Raw genomic sequence first — 8856 nt, 5'->3', positions numbered from 1 at the left:
TTCCCAGAGGGATTCTGACTCTCAGGTTGATATTTAGGGTCTCTTACCCACTCTGTGGTGTTTTCTTTTTTTTTTTTTTTTTTAATTACCCCTTTGGGCTCAGGGTTCCGATTACCCAGTTTCATTCCTTTTTTCTTTACTGATTCAGAAATATTTGAGTGACAGATCTTTTATTAAAATATCATTATCAGAGAGCATCCAAGAACAGGCAGGGCTAGCGCTCCACTCAGGCTTTCCATGCCTCGGGGGGAGCAAAGCTCTTCCTGGCTCTTGCCCGGCCGCTGATGAGCAGAGGCTTGGTATGCAGCCCTTGGTAAAAAACACAGAAGAGCAGGATTCTCCCAAAAGGCTGGGAGGAAAATGAATTTCCACCACACCAGACAGCTAAGCGGTGAGGCAAAGGAGACAGCCTGCTCGTCTCATTCAAGAGCTCCTTCCCATCCCACTCCTGGCAGGAACTCAGGAGCAAGAGGGACACGGCGTGGGCAGCTGCTGCCTTTACTTGTCTCATTCCTTGTCTGCTGAGAGACCATCTGCACAGCAAGGAGAGCTGGGCAGGGGCCGTGTCCTCTCCTCTTGCACCAGTGCTTCAGGCACCCAAGCTAAGTCCAGGGCAGGGGGCGGGTGATGTGTTAGAACCTTCTTTTGGAGCAGGGCTTCAGGCATTTTTCCCTGCTTCACCTTCACTGCTGCTGTGAGCTTGTGTCTGCTTTGCCAATGCAGGGCCAGAAGCCTGCAACGATCCATCACTCGTACAATAGTTAAGAGCCACAATTGCATCTTCTGACACAGGCACTGAACATAAAATTCTATGGATTGTGTTCTGTGGGAGGTCAAATTATTTGGATTTGAAAGCAAATGAGGTGTTACCCATCCATTCTTTTTTTAATTATTATTATTATTTTTTTTTTAATTTCCCTCACTAAGTGCATACTACTTGCATTTCGTTTTAAAGAACTCTGCAAAATGGGAGAACTGAGAGCAGAACCTGAAATATTTCTGTTTCAAATGGTCTCGCCAGGGGTTGCAATAGTGTTTCTGCACCTTCTCAAAGCCCTCCCAGCTTCCATGCCATGTTCTGACTGCAATATCCGAAGAACTGGGCAGGAAAAGTTGAGCTGCTGTCCCCAGGCCCCTTTGCCCAGGACATTTTTGGTTTGGGGACGGTGGACAGAGTGCAGACACCAGCTGCTCTGTCAGTGCACACACCCGGCATGGCATTGCTCTTCAGGCTGGTGTGTTCCTGCCCAGATAAGTCAACATCACACCCAGTGCTTATGGGGAAAAAAAAAAAAAAGAAAGAAAAAAAAAAAGCCCAGTTTGCTCTCTCTTGCCTATCCATGGCACAATTCCAATTATTTAATGGACTAACTGAGCCTGAAACCACAAAAACCACTGGTGTAGCAGGGAAAGGAGTGTTTCCCAGCGGGGTGCAGTCGGTGGGTCACCCAGAGGTTCTGGCCCCACCACTCGGGCTGGGGCTGGCGTCCAGGGCTTGGCCACACCATCTGCCTGCTGCCAGGGAAGAGATCAGCAGGGATCCCTGCTTTTCTCATGGCGCTCCCCATTCTCACTAAAATTGGATGGATGTTGGGCAGGTTTGCCTGAAGCATGGGCTAAGCCCCTTTCCTCAAGGCCACCCGTCTTTTGGGAGGTGAGGTTTTGGGGAAGCCAACAGGCGTCCTCACCGATGAAAGAAATGAGCAGCAACATTGCAGCTGGCATGCAGGGACAGCCCTCGCCGGGGGCCCAGAGCTATGCACGCCCCCGTCACCGTGCCAGGGGGTGCCAAGTGTTAGCACGGATCCATCCTGCTCACACGCTGCCTGCTCTCAAATCCTTTTTCCAAAACAAAACAATTACCAGTGCTTTCGCCTCCTCTGTTTTGCTTGGCTCCACCGCCCCTGTTTGTTGTTTATTGTGGTGCTGTGCCCTTCTCCTGGGCGGCTGCAGATGGGCCACACCAGCGGGGAGCTGTGGGATGAGGAGAAGGGTCCGGGCATGCCAGCACCAGCACTGCCTGCCCACCAAACCCCATGCTTGAGGCTCCCTTGTGACCTGGGGAAAATTCAGCCAAAATTTTGTTTTGACAGAGAACTCCATTTTGACAGATTTTGACTTGGTTTCCCATGCAGTCCCAACTACTATTGCCCCTTCCACGTTATTATTTTCTACTGAAATACCCAGCAACAAACATGCTAGGATTTGGGTTTTCTCTTGCTTTGTTTTCCCAATGGGAAATGTTTGTTTATTTTGAGGGTGCAATCAGGAACTAAACAAGTAACCATGCAAAACACACCAAAAATATTCAGGGTGGGGTGAAACAAGCAGGGTGGGAAGGAGTCCCAGGAAGGGTTTGACAAGGGGCTGGCAGCAGGGTGGTGGCAAAAGTGCTCAGGCTGGAGGGTCTGAACCTGAGTAAGACATTAGGGGAGAAATACAAATATATGGGGGCAGAATATAGAAGAGTGGCTCCTTTCCTGCATGCACATAAAACTGGAGGAACAAAGCTACGTGTGCCAAGGGAAAGGGGAGAGGGAAACCAACAGCATCACCAGCTTGGGGAGATCTTCAGAAAAAAAAATGAATTGACCTTTTGTGCTGTCTGGGGAGAGACTCTTCCATCATCTTTATGGATTTCCACCTTCGGCAATAGCTAAATAGCCTTGCGTATCTACCATCAAGGAACTAACAGCCATGCCATAAATCTTAACCTTAAACTATCATTATTCGCCAGAGAAAATGAATGGTTTGCTCTGCGAATGACAGAGAGCTCAGCTCCTGAAAGAGGAGACCCCTCTCGGGCTGGGCATCACCCCCTCTCTGGCTGTGTTTCGGGCTCACTCCTACTTGTCATGGGCTGAGTGCTGCCTGTGGATTTGACTCTGAGAAACATCTGTGCAGATGTGCCATTTGATACCTCTTGAGACTGGTATTATCTGGATATTATCTATTTCTTGATGGAGAGACTCAGGTTGGACAACGATGCTGCGCAGCCAGGTCACAGTCACCCACAGCAAAGCTCACTCTTCGCTCAGAATAAGGATCCTTGGAATCCCAGAAATAATAATAAATGGGGTTAAAGTTCACTGATACATCAGAAAAAAGTGACCAGGCCTTGTGCATCCTGCTCCTCTGTCCCAGGAAGGACACACAGACCCAGCACGGGCACATGGAGCCAGCCCCTTTGCCTCGGCCCTGGGGCAGCTGCCGTGCGCAGTCCTCCCCTCTCGTCAGCGCTTCCTCAGCCTGGGTGCCTGCAAGCCCTTAGGGAGAGCAGGGGAAGAGGGGAAACATTAGTTTCTTAACAAATTCTTGTGTCATCTTCTTGACAGCACCTTTAAGCGCTGAGTGACACTCAGGAATGATGTGGCTTAACCTCAGAGTTCACGCGAAGGAGCATTTCCCCTGCCAAAGAGCAGCAGCAAGCGCTGCAGGAGAAATCCCTCCCAGCCCTCCCTGCCAGCAGCACCGAGCCCACGTGGCAGGGACGCAGCCGAGGCACCCGTTCCCTCCAGGCTGTGCCATTATGCCAGCAGGAACAGCTGGCTGCTAGTGAATTTTGGAAAAGTGTTCAGATATTTGTGAATAGCTGGGGTAATACATCATGTGATATTACCACCTTTTGGCAGTGATGGCACGACTGACCTTACATGCTCATTTAATGCACTGCTGGTGGAAAGCAAGCAGGGTGGACACAAAGAATCATGGTGAGGGTGAACAGAAACATCTTGGTAGCGCCCGTGCTGCTGCTCCAGCCGGCTGGGTGAGGATGTGAAGGCGAAGGCTTTCCCGCAGCACTCCTTTCCAAACTCATTATCTGGAGACCAATAGAAAGGCACTGTTTTAAATCCTGGGGATCAAAGGTTTAACATGGCCAAGAAGAAGAAGCCTGGAGAGCATTAATTAATGTTTATATGTGGTTTCTATCTCCTCTTTCCTTTTTCTTCACCCTTTGTCTGCCTCAGAGGATAATAGGTGGGAACAGATTTTTTTGTCAATGCCAGATTTCAACAGCTAAGTCTCTTCTTTCTCTTCTCCAAAATTTATGTAACAATTTAATGCATTGGCTAATGATTCATGTGACTTTGCCAGTGTTTATCTGCAATTAAGGCTCCCATTGTCTCCCAACATTGCCCTTTCGTTGCAGAGATCTTCTGCTGGGGATGGTGCCCAGGCAGAAACCTTTGCCATCCGGCCCTGGGCATCCCTCGGCATGCCAGTGCCTAAAGAAATGTGCCGTCCCCTCTGCAGACAGCAGGGCTAAATCACCTCCCACGGGCACTGCCCTGCTGCAAATTCCCACCCGCATCGACCCAGCGGTAGCACACGTGCATAACCCCAACCTTTCTTTACAACTTCTTCGGGTCAAAGCCATTCCTTCTTCGTGGGGTGAGCCTCTGGCAGGGAGGGCAGGAGAGCAAATAGCTAATCCCCTGCCAGATACTCAGAGGGTATAAATGGCTCCCTGCTGATTTATGTCAGCCAAAAATATGACTCTGCTATGTCTCTGGGTTTCTATATAGCATCATGCTATGCTGCATTTGAACCCAGTAATTTTAGCTAAGAAAAAATTTGAAGCTACTGCAACAGGTGAAAAGAATGAGGGGGTTTTCTTTTTCTGCCTCAACAGGCTACATTTTGCCATCTTCTTAAAAATAAATAAATAAATAAGAGAGAAAGAAAGAGAGAAAGAGAGAGAGAAAGAGAGAAAGAGAGAGAGAGAGAAAGAGAGAAAGAGAGAGAGAGAAAGAGAGAGAGAGATAAAGAAAGAAAGAAAGAAAGAAAGAAAGAAAGAAAGAAAGAAAGAAAGAAAGAAAGAAAGAAAAAGAGAGAGAGAGAGAGAGAGAGAAGGGACCCCCACCAGCTATTTATCGAAGTTCTTGAAGTTCTTTACACAGTATCACCTGTTGGCTTTCTTTTCTTTTCTTTTCTTTTTTCTTTTCTTTTCTTTTCTTTTCTTTTCTTTTCTTTTCTTTTCTTTTCTTTTCTTTTCTTTTCTTTTCTTTTCTTTTCTTTTCTTTTCTTTTCTTTTCTTTTCTTCTCTTCTCTTCTCTTCTCTTCTCTTCTCTTCTCTTCTCTTTTCTTCTCTTTTCTTTTCTTCTCTTTTCTTTTCTTCTCTTTTCTTCTCTTTTCTTTTCTTTTCTTTTCTTTTCTTTTCTTTTCTTTTCTTTTCTTTTCTTTTCTTTTCTTTTCTTTTCTTTTCTTTTCTTTTCTTTTCTTTTCTTTTCTTTTCTTTTCTTTTCTTTTCTTTTCTTTTCTTTTCTTTTCTTCCATGCTTATCCAGAAGAGAGGACACATTGCATGGACAACACTGCATGCATTGAAGGGAAGAGGCTTACACTTGGATTCAATGTTCATGTTTGTATAAATACATCACAAAAAGCCCTCAGTATTTTAGTTACAAACTCCAGGACTTTGAAGCTGGGAATGCTGAAAATGGGGTGTTGCAAGAAATTGTAAATAACCTCTGTTTTTTCAGGAACTATCAACTGCACGAGCAGGCTGGTGTGTTTTTCATGTGGCATTTGACACATTCGCTGCCAGAATAGCTGCTTGTGGACTGAAGAGTCCAGGCATCACTTGCTCAATTTGGTGCAAAGCAGGGCACAAGAGCACAGCTGTAACACCCGAAGTTCAGGATCTGCTCCATGGGTGGATTAAAGCTTCCCTAAACTTATCATCTGGAAAGCTAATCATCCTAAATTCATTTTACGATCAGTGGGAGATACTTGTGGAGAAGGTATGCTTGGCATCTCGGTGATGATTTCTTTATGGCCAAGGGGGAGCTCTATAGAAGTAGACTGGGTGAAATACAGAAAGCTTATGCACTAACAGATGTCTTCTTCTCCACATTTTCCCTCCCTCCAGCCTGTTCTGCCTACAGAAGGGAGGAAACCTGTCCCTCCCCTCTTTTCCTGCTGTCATTCAGCTGCTTCCCCAGAGCCCACCTCGAGATGTCTGCTGGCAGGGATGGGAGCGAGGAGAAATCCCAGTGCTGGGCAGGGCAGAGCAGCACCTGCAGCTCAATGTCATCCTCACCACTGCAAATTCTTGCATGATGACACCATGTAATGGGCCTTAAAAGCTCCTCTCTTTTAATTTTTGCATTCTGCTCCTCTATTTATAAAGCAGGGTACACAGGCATGCCGGGTAAAGGCAGGCACACCATGCCAAGGCAGGATTAAGCCCAACTGCATTGCAGCAATTCCAGGCGCTGCCAACCCAGCTCTTCTGCACACCGTGTGCTGGGGCTGAAAGAGCAACCCCAGCCCCATGGGGCTGCCCGTGCCCCACTCCACCACCCCACTGCCTGCAGCCCACGGTTTGCACCAGCCACAAATCCAGCAGCAAGTGTTCAGGCCGGATTTTATTCAGCCCTTGTCCGAAAGAGTTGTGGTGATCCCAACAGCACTGGAGTCAGAGGTAATGTAACACGGTGAGGGTGGCCAACATGATCCCCCATCTTCATTTCCCTTTTAACACAGAATTAATTTTATCTAGAGGAAGTTTCTTAAGACGAGAAATTCCGTCTGGATATCAGTATTTCCAGTAATGGAAAATCCACCGTAACCTAGGCACACTGAGCCATGGTCAATTAACTGCACTGCTAAAAGGTTGCTCCTGCCATCTCCATCATCCATTCAGTCCATTAGGGAAAATCCAGTAGTTTTAAAAATGAGATGCATGTCATTTCAACTTCTCTATATATTTTTTTTTCTTTTTTTTTTTTCTTTTTTTTTAAATGTGTGTAAAATTATGTTAATTAAAAAAAAAAAAAAAAAAAAAAAGCTCCTCCCAAAGACATTATTTTCCAGAAGCTGCAATTACGGCTCTTTTGCTTCTGACTCTGGACCAAGAGCTAATGAACTCGTTGACAATGTAACTAGAATGCAAGGAAAGGGACTTGGCACAGCAAGAAACTGTGCCCTATGAATAGAAGGTTTCGTACAGCCTCAGCCACGTTAATTCTGTCTCCATTCAAAAACACTGTGCCTGAGCACGGGGGAACATTTCCACGTTTGACAGATGGAATAATCGCAGCAGCGAGATATTAATACTCCATTAAGCAACCACAGATATTTTTTTCCTCTTCCCCTAAGTTCAAAAACAAAGAACAGAAGGTAAGGTAACTATTCACAGCCTGTTTAGCAAGCTCACCTATTTTTAATGCGCTAGCTGCTATTATGCCAAAGTACCCATATCTCCTGAAAAAAGCTGGTTAAAAATAGAACTCTATTAATTAGAGTCACCAGCAATTGCAAAGGTTATGGCCTGTTTTTGCTCTCACCTACAGACACCACAGGAGCCAGTGGGCTGAGGGAGGGGAGGCAGGTCCATGCACCACCGATGTCCAGGGCAGGTCCGTGCACCCATTCAGGATGGGCAAGAAGGGACTGGCATGGGAGCAAGAAGGAAATGTGTACTTGAGAGCTTAATGAGGCTGCAAGACCCACTGCCACCCGGGGCTCCTGAAACCCAAGAGCCAAAGTGTAATTTATGTGGATAATAATACCTAGGGTCATTATAGCCAGTAGTAAGAAGCATTTGGAAGGCGTATACAATGTCATTTCAGCAGGGTGAAGCCAGCTGTTAGAGGTTAGGAAAAGGGCTGTCGTGGAAGAGAGATTGCTCTGCAACTGCCTGCTACTGTTCTTTGTATTTGAGGGAGCCATCTGGTACCAAACGCTGACATGGGCTGGACAAATTAGAGCCTCCTGTGTGGACAGCGATTTTCTAAATTTGTATTCTCCATTTCCACTCAATGCTGCAGGTAGCATTTGGCAAAGTAGAACAACGTACCCAAACTGTAAGACATCTGCTTTGCAGAAGGTATCAGAGACATGAAAATTAGGTTTTATCTAGAAGGTGACAATCTAGGCTAAGCAAACCAACCTAACTTCTATCTACAGTTAGAGGCATCTCCAGGAGCAGGTAAGTTGGCTTTCTCTGTGCCATCCATAGGTGGCAAGGGGTCAGGCAGCTCTGACTGAATAGCAATGATGGTTGAAGTGAGGTGAGATGAATCCTACCCAAAGGGAGGACTGCTGCAAGCTGCTGCTGTGTGGTATTGCCCGATGGATTCTCAGCATGAGAATAAAAATGCCTACCCTAACCAATAATAATAACAAAGTTTCTTAACTCACCTCTTGCAGCTTAATTGTCAGTCCTGGGAGACCTCATTTTTTACATACCTTAAAAGCAACAAAAATTTGATAAAGCGATCCAACCATTAACTGAACTGGAGGATAGTGCTGGAGAAGGAGCCAGCAAAAAGTGTAAATCACAGCCCCTTCCACTGAGCAGGTATGACAGCATTTCTGTTAAATCCATCTGAAATCCACTGGTATTAGTTCATCCATCTTAAGAATATGAATGAATATAGAAATCTGGGTATGGAAATCCTCCCTTTATTAAATTTGTTGGCATTTCATTGTCAGAAGTGAAAGCACAAATAGGGATTGAGCCGCCTTGCTTTCACTTCTATTCTGTGGCATCCCAGAATGAGCCACGTAGGCTCAGACATGGCCCATGAGGCTTTAAGTCAGTGAACATGAAGGTTTCCAGTGACTCCAGTGGTCTTCAAACCACACTTTTACAAAAAGGCAAACCAGTAATGGGGCCTGAGAGATCTGAAGTGTCTTCGCTTCACCAGGAATGGGTGTGAAGACCCAGTTTCAGATTTTAAGGGCTGGTGGCTTTGACCTGAATCACTTTGAAGCTGATGAACAGCCCCACAGGAGCGTGTTTGTTGTTTTCGAGGCTGAGTTTCTTAACAGGCAGCTTTGGGTGACCACAAAGTCAGCCGTGACAGTGAGCTCCACCACGACTTTCATAATACAGCCCCAGACCTGA

This window comes from Aythya ferina (assembly GCF_964211825.1).
Source record: "Aythya ferina genome assembly, chromosome: 22".
NCBI classification, from domain to species: domain Eukaryota; kingdom Metazoa; phylum Chordata; class Aves; order Anseriformes; family Anatidae; genus Aythya; species Aythya ferina.
Note: the sequence above shows the minus strand (reverse complement) of the source record.